Here is an 11,751-nt window from a genome sequence, read left to right on the forward strand (position 1 = left end):
TTGAAACGTTGAAATTAGACTGTCGGGAAATTAGATCATTGACAAATAGATACTAGCGCTCACACCAGTATTCGACTAAGAGCGAGTAGTTCAACCAATCAAACACTAATTCCTTTTATGGGAACTATTTTGGGAAAGATTTTATTAAGATTAGATTTTATGAATACCACTAAGACTTCAATGTCTTTTGTTCAAGCGGATTATATCCTTCGAATTGACTCCAGTTGGACTTTGGATGATAAGATCAATACTATAACTATTTTTTCCAAAGCAAATATTTATTTATTTATGATCCAACCCAGCAATAAGAGTTTAGGCATATGCTAATATCTCTGGATCGCCTCTTTCGTTGATCGGAATTTGTAATACTACACGCGATTTGTGGTCCTAGTACTAAAAGAAAACCTGTAAACAGTGGGTTAAAAACCTTTTAGACACCAATTATTAGCTTAAAAGCAGGCCATTTACCAGGCGTTGGCCAGCAGCAACTTTACTTAAGCTAAAACCACTAATGCCAGGAACACCAAAGTATCACAGCAACAGTGCTACATACTATATAACTTGTCACTGTCAGCAATTTCCGTTCGATGGTGGTATTGAGAATAAAATCTTTATGAACGCATTAGAGACGCATGCACGCAGGCCAGAAGCAGGAATTTAAAAGAGAAAACACAAAGTGAAGAACGAAGGAAGTGTTGCGTGAAGAAAAATTGAAAAAGTTGCTAGCCACTGAAGTGGATGAATGAATTGGTGAAATGAAAACAGATCATCAAATTTATTGAGTTGGAATATAAAACCATACCCGTTTAATGGCTAATCGTGCAGCAGTCACCAAAGTCGGACTATAAAGCCAACTAAAAAACTGCAATAGGCAAAGCAATTTCAAGACCAAGCAATCCAATTAGACACCTGACCACATTGCACTGAAATGAGTCGCGTTCAATGCTGTTCGGCTACTAGTCAGCGTGACATCGTAAACTTGAAAATGTGGCTATCACAACTACTACTGCATAAACTAAACGAGAAGTAATGCATTTTTGCTGCAGCAACTAAAACGATATGTTGCTTGCAACATTACAAACAATCTTTGACTACGTCTTTTTGGCATCTCTTATGCCTTTGCTGTAAGCTTCCACCAGGTTAGCAGATTTGTGGCTTTCGCCAATTGGAACCTATTTGCAATCGATTATTTGCAATGCAATGCGCTTATGTACGTTGCTATGCAAGCCAGTCGTACGCTTGATTTATATGCTAATGCTTGTATATGCACATGATACGATGTGCAAAAATACGAAATGTAAATGAGAAAATTTATGTTGCATACTCGAACTCACCCATGAGTATGCACTTTCGTCAGTAGCTAACAAAGAAATTGTTGAGGAATAATGAATTAAATAGGTATTTGAAATTCTAGTTATCTCCGAGCGTAACTAGTTGGACCAGAAGTTTCTAGTTTTGTTCACATATCTGTTCTTTGCAAAACTAGACTTAAGTATTTAGTGACAGATATATGTAGAGGCATATTGACATAAGAACATAGTTTTGAACAATCCGAAGAGAATCAATGACCTTCTTTGAGAATGTATTCTAGCTCAGGCCGGAGGGTGATAGAGATGTCGAGAGTATTATAGTAGCATATCGACATCTAGAGTACGACAGGCAGAAAAAACCACTGTCTCTCCATCTCTCAGTTATTATCAGGGATTGATTTTAACTTCTTTCTACAAATCCATTTTTGAGGTCGCAAATTATCTTTCCATATATTTAAATATGCTCTAATAAAGTTAGTAAACTAAGTAGAAAAGCATACATTTATGTCACCATAATTCAGTAAAGGTGTAAGGTATAGACTGTACCAAGGCTTCTTTTGAAAAGAGTACTATTTGCTGAATACCTTTATAATATTTTATACAACTTCGGATTCTTCACACCAACGGGTGCCAACTTTCCTAATACAAAAGTCGAGTTCACACGAAAACCGGCTGCAGTTTAACTAAAGTGCTGGGGCGACAACATAGTTCAAGTGAAGATGCGCGCTAAAGTCGTGACGACAAAAGATCAATGAGATAATATTGTGAGGTCAGGGTCCAGGTCGAAGACAGAATGTGGCTGAAGCTAAGGTATGCAAAGTTCAGCTGATGAGGCCGGCGGTGATTCTGTCTGATTGCATACGCTATAGCGTAATACAAAAAACTACTGGGCATGCGCGTATGATCAAAATGTAAACATATCCGCAAAGGTGATTAGGTTGAAAGCGAAAGGTTAATCGCAGAAATGCAGAATACTGAAGTCAATAAATTAGTAGAACAGCAGCTGGATTAAAAGCAGAAGGAGATTGAAAAGTATGTGGTAGTATTAAATGTTGTGACTTACGGGTGTGCTGCAACGTAGTAGCGAATGTGTTTACTGGCGAACTGAGTTGGCGGCTCAGTAATGCAACAGGTGAATATGAAATCGAATTTATCTACATAAAGGTTTGTCCAACAAAGGAATGGGAAACAACAAAGAAGTCGTGCAAATAATGAAAATTTATCGTTTAGTCAGTCGCATTCTGCCATCCGAACTGTATATTTACCTGATCCACGGAAAGTTTTGGTTCTTGGCTCATAATGGTACCGGATCATAGTAAAATTGTTTTGATATTGATACCTCCAGACTCTTAACGAATGGTCCACCGTAATAACCATGTCTGACAATTCTCTGTCATCTGCCATCATGGCGACAGAATCATCTGTCACCGTCAATCTTCATACATTTTTTTGGAATTCCATTAAACATATGTATGTCGACTACACAGCACATCCTGTAGCAGCGTTGTCGTCCGACAATCCATGTTGGGGTGTGGAGAGATCAACCTCTTGCGATATTTGTAATTACCGGGTGCAACAAGCGCTAATTTGTGTGTCCGGGCGACAAAGTGAAGATGCTGTAGAAAACAAGTAGTCAAATATTTAAAAGTGGGTTTTTAGCGTGAAGTAAAAATTCTTTTTGTACGGTTGCAGTTGCAAATGAAGTAATACCGTGCGCGCTTGTATTTGGTTGCCCTCTTTACATGCCGCATTACATTCAATTGAACCTAATTAAAAGTACCATTTAGTCCCAGTCAGACTCTTAAAAGCCAGTAAGAGTTGCTTTTAACTATTTCGTCATGGCTTAAAAGCGGCGCTCGTTTGGTTGATGCAACTTAATCAATGCGACGGGTTTTGTGCTCTTCAACAGCGGTCGCTTGCTGCGCTACAATCTGACAGCTGACGCAGACAACTTGCAACTGTTAGGTACTCACTTGATGCCACTTAATTCATCATGGTTCGTGTTGGACATTTCGAACGTGTTTTTCATTTTAATTGCAGAGTAGCCCTCGGGTAGCAACTACTGTTGGTCGGTTGTTGCCTAGATAGGAGTAGAGTTGGTCGCTAATTTTCTACTTTACGTAACTCTGGGTCGATCTAGTTTTTTTTAACATCAGTGTTGAGCAGTTAACCTTTTTAAAATATAGATACAAGTTATAAAGAACTCGTTGGTGAAGTGCACAATTCATGTATTGTAAGAATCGATTCCAGTATAAAGGATCTCAAAACTTGATCTTGCTCCATTGATTTGTTTATATGTTCATTCGTCCAGAGTGCAGAGACTCCATAGGCTCCATTGATTTACTAAAAGTTAGTAAATATACAAACGAGAAGTTACGGCAACTTCAAAATATTTGTAAAATAAATACAAAAATATAAACTAAATATAAAATTATTTGTCTGCGTTAAGCTTGGCTATGCACTTTTTCGCTGTAGCGCTTGCAACATGTTGCACCAGGAATTTCACCATACCCATGGTATGCTTTTCATTTATATATGTTGTTGTGCAGTTTTTCAAATGCTTTTTCACCGAGAAATTATTTATTTGCAAAAGGTTCGCGTAGTAAAATTCCTTATACATCCACATTCCGTCATCCACGTGCTATATAAGTTTATGAGTTCGTGAAAAAATTATAGTGAAAATTACATTAGTCTCCTGGTTGCATGCAGCCGACGTTGTTATGTGAAGTATTTTACTCATTTTCCTTTTTTTTGTAATTTGTTGTTCATGAATAAAAATTTTTTTCACTCACTTCTGGTGGCGTTGTGCTCTAGTGCTGTCATTACGGTTGCACACAATGTTCTTTGTGCCAAAGTTTTTAATCCTATTTTTGCAAATAGAATTTGAAACAAACTTTCAACAGTCTCCACATTTTTCCTCTGCGTTATATAGTATTTTTTTTAGTTTTTTTCTGTTTTTGTGCCTCTGAAACTTTATTCTTGAAAGTTTTGTGGATCTATTCTCTATACATACCTGTTAATTTAATAATACGGTTGATAAATGTGGAAAATAAATTTTTTTGATTAATATAAACGATTCTTGTTAGTCACAAATTGAAAGTGGAGCATAATCGTAAAATTTGAAAAAAAAAATACATTAAATGTTATTATCTTTTGATTTAAATATTTTTTTTATTTAGAGGACTTTATGGATAATGGAACAAATGGTATTTGCAATACTTATACACATGTTTCATACAAAAACACTGCGAATCGCTAAGTTAAATTACTCTGTGTAAATATCTCTTTATTTCTCTCTCTCCCCATTCGCAGTATTGTCACTTGAATCATCAGCACCTTACAGTTGACTCGCCAATAAATCAGACAGTGCAAAGCGCAGCATTTTACCTTATTATGTAACCATGTAACACGCTAACCACAGTCGGAGGCAACCAGTCGCAATTATTAACGGGACACTCAGATACAAACTTGTGAAGTTGCTAATGAACACAATACATTCACACCAGCCCATAGTATATAGGGAGCTGCAAGTCAACCCGAAGATACTGTGGCTGACAGCGACGATTGCGCAAGCGCAACAGACAGACAAGCAAGACAACAAGAACCATTCACCCATTTTAGTGTCACAGTACATTCACTCTGCAAATGTGACGTCATCATCGGCCATGGAGGGAGCGCATCTTCACTTTAAGTTGGTTGGGTATGTGGCAAGCCCTTGTTTTTGTTTTGCAAAAAAACAGAAAATCTGTTAAAACTTTTCGTGTCATACCATCAACGCTGCGGCGCCATGCCTCAGAGTTTTGGCATATACCAGAGATTGGCGTCGCCAACAACAGCTGTTGTGTTGTGCTTGCATTGCCGACTTTGGCAGTTGGCGTTGGTGTTGTTGTTATAACAGCGCATAGCGAGTATACAAAAAAAGAGTAACTCGCTATTTATTGTAGTCTCAAGTATTTTCAACAAAAAACTGTTAGCAGCAAGCGAATATTTTTTGACGTCTCCACTCATCCCGTTGGTTGTCACACTGCCTTCAAAGATTACGCCATCAACTACTACTGTTTCGCTGCTCGATAGCTGGTTTTCTAAAACCCCCTCACACTTCACATGTCCGTGGCCGCCAGATGGTTATGGCACTGCATTTTCGGCGTTGCTTTGCCTTTGTTTTTGTTATTGCCTTTGGCTTTTCTATTTTCGTACACAGATGACACAGTTTGCATAAGTCTTCGCTGAAGGCGTTCAACAGTGGTAACAGCACTAGGTCTGGTGGTATGGCGCTATTGATGCACTGCAACAGGCATCATCCTCCTCGATTCATCACAATGCTTCTCTTTGCCTTAGGGAATTGGTTGCAAGCGTCCAATTGTTGATAATTTTTTGTTGCAGCAGTGAAGCGCAAGTTACCAATTGGCTAGAAGGCTTTGTTGTTGCCGAAGGTGTTGACAATAGCTTCGTTGGAAGATCCAGGAGCTTTTTTCCACACCTGAGAAAATAATTTTTTCGACGCCTATGTATGTTTTGTAATAGTTTCTTACTAGGTAATACTCTTAGAGGTATTTCTCCTCCGAGTACTCGGATCTACGCTGCCACGCTCCGGAACCATGATTCTCAGGTCAATTTTTGAGAGAGTTGAATTTCAAAGGTGGGTGTCTAATAATTACCACGATTGAATAAAAGGCGTGAAATTCAGAGAATGAATCCGACAGGGACCGTGTCAGACTATGCCAACGATTGATACCTTTTTATAACACATTTTATAGTCCTTGGCATGCATGGCTTACATCTTCTTCAGCAAACTTATTGACATAACCTCAATCAGCACACGAGTATATAAGTAGCTCGTCGAGTTTCTGGAACGAAAAAAAATCACAAGTCAGCAAATTTAGGGAAAAGCTAGATGACATACAGAGAAACTCAAATCTTTCCAAGGGACCTCTTTTTAGAGTTTGCAAAAGTCATGTGTAAAAATTATTTCATATTTAATATTACTATTTAATTATCTTAACCAGGATTGTTTTCAATTAATTTCATTTGAGTAATGCACTGAGGACCTAACACAAATTCTCAACCAATATTAAATTGCTGGTTTTTTACTCAGCTTAGCTTTCCAAAAACCGCACTCTGTCTATACCACACACTATTTCAAATGTCAGAGATTGGACGCAACCGCACACACTCTGCAAGAAGATATCAAATACCAAGCTTCAGTTCCAATTAAGTCATACAGACTATAAGCTTCGCCGTTATTGTTACGTTGCAAGTATTCGGCGTTAGTTCTGCGCTTGTGAGCAAGATATCTCTATCTTCCTTCCTTCCTCTCGTTCCTTTTAATTTTCTTCCTCTCCCCAGTAGTCCATGCAACAGGCGTAGAGATTTCTGGTTAATAATGCGAGCTGTCATGCATGAGTGCGATATGTCCCATGTGCGTCAAGGCGCTGCAATATGCACGTTAAAGTAACGCGCGCAAACAAATAATTCCTGGAGCATGGTAGACAATAGAAGGCGGGTTCTTTAGTCTCGTAAGCGTGTGACTTAATATCTCTACATGGGATTTAAATAAAAATTTACTGTTTTCAGGAAACACTTCAGTCGACTTCAAATAACACAATTCAACAACAAGAGAGGTCATGAATACCATACCGAGTTTCATAATTAATGCTTAGGAGTTAACATAGCACGAATTAGCAAACTCTAAGAAATGCATAATGGACTAGATAGCATATTAGGTTTTGTTAAATTCAAACATTTATCTTACTGCCCTCGTATAGTTTCTTCTTCTTCTTGACTGGCGTAGACACCGCCTACGCGGTTATAGCCGAGTCCAAAACAGCGCGCCACGTATCCCTCCTTCTGGCAGTTTGGCGCCAATTGGTTATACCAAGCGAAGCCAGGTCCCTCTCCACCTGGTCCTTCCATCGGAGTGGAGGTCTCCCTCTTCCTCGGCTTCCACCAGAGGGTACTGCATCGAATACTTTCGGAGCTGGAGCACATTCATCCATTCGAACAACATGACCTAGCCAGCGTAGCCGCTGTTTGTTTATTCGCTGGACTATGTCTATGTCGTCGAATAACACATACAGCTCATCGTTCCATCGTCTGCGGTATTCGCCGTTGCCAATTCTTAAGGGACCGTAAATCTTCCGCAAAACCTTTCTCTCGAAAACTCCTAGTGCCGTCTCATCGGATGTTGACATCGTCCACGCTTCTGCACCGTAAAGTAGGACGGGAATGATGAGAGACTTGTAGAGTTTGGTTTTTGTTCGTCGAGAGAGGACTTTACTTTTCAATTGCCTACTTAGTCCATAGTAGCACCTGTTGGCAAGAGTGATTCTGCGTTGGATTTCCAGGCTGACATTGCTGTTGCTGTTAATGCTGGTTCCCAGGTAGACGAAATTATCTACAACTTCAAAGTTATGACTGTCAACAGTGACGTGGGAGCCAAGACGCGAATGCGCTGACTGTTTGTTTGATGACAGGAGATATTTCGTCTTGCCCTCGTTCACCACCAGACCCATTCGCTTCGCTTCCTTATCCAGTCTGGAAAAAGCAGAACTAACGGCGCGGGTGTTGTTTCCAATGATATCGATATCATCGGCGTACGCCAGTAGCTGTACACTTTTATAGAAGATTGTACCTTCTCTATTTAGCTCTGCAGCTCGTGTTATTTTCTCCAGCATCAGGTTAAAGAAATCACACGAGAGTGAGCCACCTTGTCTGAAACCTCGTCTGGTATCAAACGGCTCGGAGAAGTCCTTCCCGATCCTGACGGAGCTTTTGGTGTTGCTCAACGACAGCTTACACAGCCGTATTAGTTTTGCGGGGATAACAAATTCAGACATCGCGGCATAAAGGCAGCTCCTTTTTTGCTGTCGAAAGCAGCTTTAAAGTCGATAGAGAGATGGTGTGTGTCGATCCTATTTTCCCGGGTCTTCTCCAGAATTTGGCGCATGGTGAATATCTGGTCTGTTGTTGATTTTTCAGGTCTAAAGCCACACTGATAAGGTCCAAAGAGTTTGTTGACGGTGGGCTTTAGTCTTTCACACAATACGCTTGACAGAACCTTATACGCGATGTTCAGGAGGCTTATCCCACGGTAATTGGCGCAAACTGTGGGGTCTCCCTTTTTGTATTGGGCAGAGTACACTGAGATTCCAATCGTCAGGCATGCTTTCTTCCGACCATATTCTGCAAAGAAGCTGATGCAAGCACCTTATCAGCTCTTCGCCGCCGCATTTAAATAGCTCGGGCGGTAATCCATCGGCTCCTCCCCGCCTTATTGTTCTTCAAGCGGGTAATTGCTATTCGAATTTCTTCACGGTCGGGCAATGGAACATCTGCTCCATCGTCGTCGATTGGGGAATCGGGTTCGCCATCTCCTGGTGTTGTACTTTCACTGCCATTCATACCTCGTATAGTTAAATATGAATAAATCTACTTCAAGAGCGGCTGCATTCCACATCACAGGGAATTTAATTTAAAGTTCTACATATCTACAAATAAGGCGAGGTTAATTTAGTCTTTTAAATCTGAACACCATGTGGAAAATGTGTAGGAATCTTCGCTCAATTTATAATAGATCTTTATTAGGTAAGCTAAAGCTCTTAGCCAAAATTACTTTTATTCTATTTTCTACAGATCGGAATTGAAACTTTGTTTCATCGAATAACGATTACGAAATAAGATCGTAGTATAGGATGGGGCTAACTTTTCGTGACACAAATACTTAATCTCGCGGAGTCCCGAAGCTAAAAATTCCCACAACATCGAAAACATTTTTTCGGCATCAAATTTACATCACCGAGTCGTTGAATGACAAGATGGATCTTTCATCTCAAAATGGAGTTCATAAAATTCAAAGAAAAAACTGCAAACTTATAAAGTTATCAGTATTCGCGAATATATTGGTTCTCGAAGATTTTGTGGATATTTATAGATACCACAAAATAGACGTCCACTAAGGTGAATTATTTTTTCTCAACGTTAAAGTGCTATCAGTGTTCTGTTCATCATGGACCTGTTTTATGTAAAACCAATGAAATTACATCTCAGATACTAGCGATTGCGTTCGGTCCAGTATGAAATGTAATCATTCTTACGAGTAATGACAGAAATTACTACCACCAGTATTAGCAAAATGTTAACTTAAGAAAACTAAGTTTAAGCGAAACTATTGAACTTTATCATTCAACAAAGTAAACTTATGCAATACTTTTATTTGAAGTGTGTAAATAATTAAGTAACTTAAGATTATAAGAAGATATGTATTATTCGTATGCGGTATAAAAAGCAGTGTAAGAAAGCCTAAAGCTTCGCAGTTATTTTTGAAAATTAGTGGAAAACACTCGTGTCGGGAAAATTTTAGGACTCTTACAAAGAATGGCCTACTGGGCGATAGCGACTCGCAAAGACTCGCCACCAATGAAGATCACGCCAGTGTTGAATCCCAATCAACGTGAATTCCTGGAAGATGAACTACTCTACCGCGAAAAACTGGAAATGCTCGCCGAGAACAATACAATCAGCACGGATCTATTTGTGCGGAAGTTCGAGGATATCGACGACCCCGTCTGGAAAAAGCAATACACCGTAATCCACAGAAGCCTGGTATGCCACGCATCGGCTACTCATGGACATCGAATCAAGTCTTCTGGGCCATATTCGTTTTCTCGATGCAAACTACCATAGCGGTATTGGTGTTGCGTGAACGCGTGAATACGTTTCTCAACGATTCCGATCGGCGCTTCGACGAGGCAATCTACAACGTGATCTTCATAAGTTTATTATTCACGAATTTCCTTTTGCCGGTTGCAAGTTGGCGCCATGGTCCACAGGTGCGATCCTCAAGAATATGTGGACAAATTATCAATTGAAGTTCTTGAAAGTGATAGGTTCACCGATTGTATTCCTGGAACTGTATCCGCTCACCTGGAGTTTGTGTTTCTTCTCGTGGGGCGTGAGTATTGCGATCACTTTGTCGCAGTATTATCTGGAGCCGAATTCCAAGTTGTGGTACACTTTCGCCTACTATCCGATTATTGCTATGCTAAATGGTTTCTGCAGGTTGTGGTAAGTTGAGCAATTCTACAGTTGTTTTCTCTTGAGATTAGTCATTGCATGTTCACTCTATAGGTATATTAAATGCACAGCCTTTGGTACCGCTAGTCGCGCTCTATCCGCCTCACTGGAATTAACAATGATGAGTGATAAACCAGCGAAGAAGCTCACCGAATATCGTCATCTTTGGGAAGATTTAAGTCACATGATGCAGCAACTAGGTAAAGTTGACGAAGTTATGAAACCCGTTAAAAGAATATTCTAGTGGGGTCTAATTTTTTGCAAGATCTTAATCATAAGTTGAAGTAATCGATCCGATCAAAGCCTTTGATACTTTCAAACTAGTTGTGATCGATAAGATTCATGTTGAACTCTGATTTTCTAAGCTCTACACCAATGCTGCTCCGAATAGCAGCCTTTTTTCATCGAGCCAGCTTTTCCTATACTATTTGATCTCCCATTTTCGGTATCTCCGCTCTCTTTTTCAGGACGCGCTTACTCCAACATGTATAGCATGTACTGTCTGGTCGTATTCTTATGGCTCCATGAGTGAAATTATGGATCATGGCGCTACTTATAAGGAAGTTGGTCTCTTCGTTATCGTTTTCTATTGCATGAGCTTGCTCTACATCATTGCAATGAGGCGCATTATGCCACCCAGAGTGTCGGTTTGGACTTTCAAACGAAGCTCTTGAATGTGGATCTCACCGGTGTGGATAATGCTACACAAAAGGAGGTTGAAATGTTTCTCATGGCCATAACAAAGAATCCGCCGATTATGAATTTGGACCGTTATGCTAATATCAACAGAGAACTAATTACGTCAGTACGTTGAGTATATATTTTTCGTCTTGAAAGACAAACTTAATTGAGGAAATTTTTACTTTGCAGAATATTTCATTCATGGGTACTTACTTGGTGGTGTTGTTGCAATTCAAAATTACCGAACAGCGGAATTACTCTATGAAACAGAGCAGAATGGAGTCGCTTATGGAGGAATGAATGTTTGAAAAAATTTTGCTTTGTAAAGCTTTGTTGCTTTAGTGAAAGAAATATTTATTTCGATCTTTGTCTTTGCTCATCTCAGATAATTTGTGGATTAGAAGTCCAGTTCGTTCTTTGATTTTTTTACTACAAAGCCCATTAATAGTTAATTAATTAATATTAAATATTAAATTCAAACTTTGTTCGGTTAGCTTCTTCTTGATTTTCTTTCTCTTCTTATTGATTAATTAGTGGCTATTCTAGCAGTAAGGTAATAGTTAAAGTCCAAAATTGAACATTTAGCTGACGCAGTGGAGAAAAGTGGAAAGAAAATTGCTTCCTTATTAAAGGTGTGTCCTGCCATTCCATCAAACTGGAAGTCCAATATTATTTCTGATCACCATCA

At 39.4% G+C, this 11,751-nt stretch overlaps 1 pseudogene; it reads left to right on the plus strand.

Annotated features, from left to right (window-relative positions):
- Positions 1-8,863: 8,863 nt before the first annotated feature.
- On the plus strand, positions 8,864-11,548 carry LOC105220419 (gustatory and odorant receptor 21a-like; annotated as a pseudogene).
- Positions 11,549-11,751: the final 203 nt, after the last annotated feature.

This window comes from Zeugodacus cucurbitae, chromosome 6, assembly GCF_028554725.1.
Source record: "Zeugodacus cucurbitae isolate PBARC_wt_2022May chromosome 6, idZeuCucr1.2, whole genome shotgun sequence".
NCBI lineage: Eukaryota > Metazoa > Arthropoda > Insecta > Diptera > Tephritidae > Zeugodacus > Zeugodacus cucurbitae.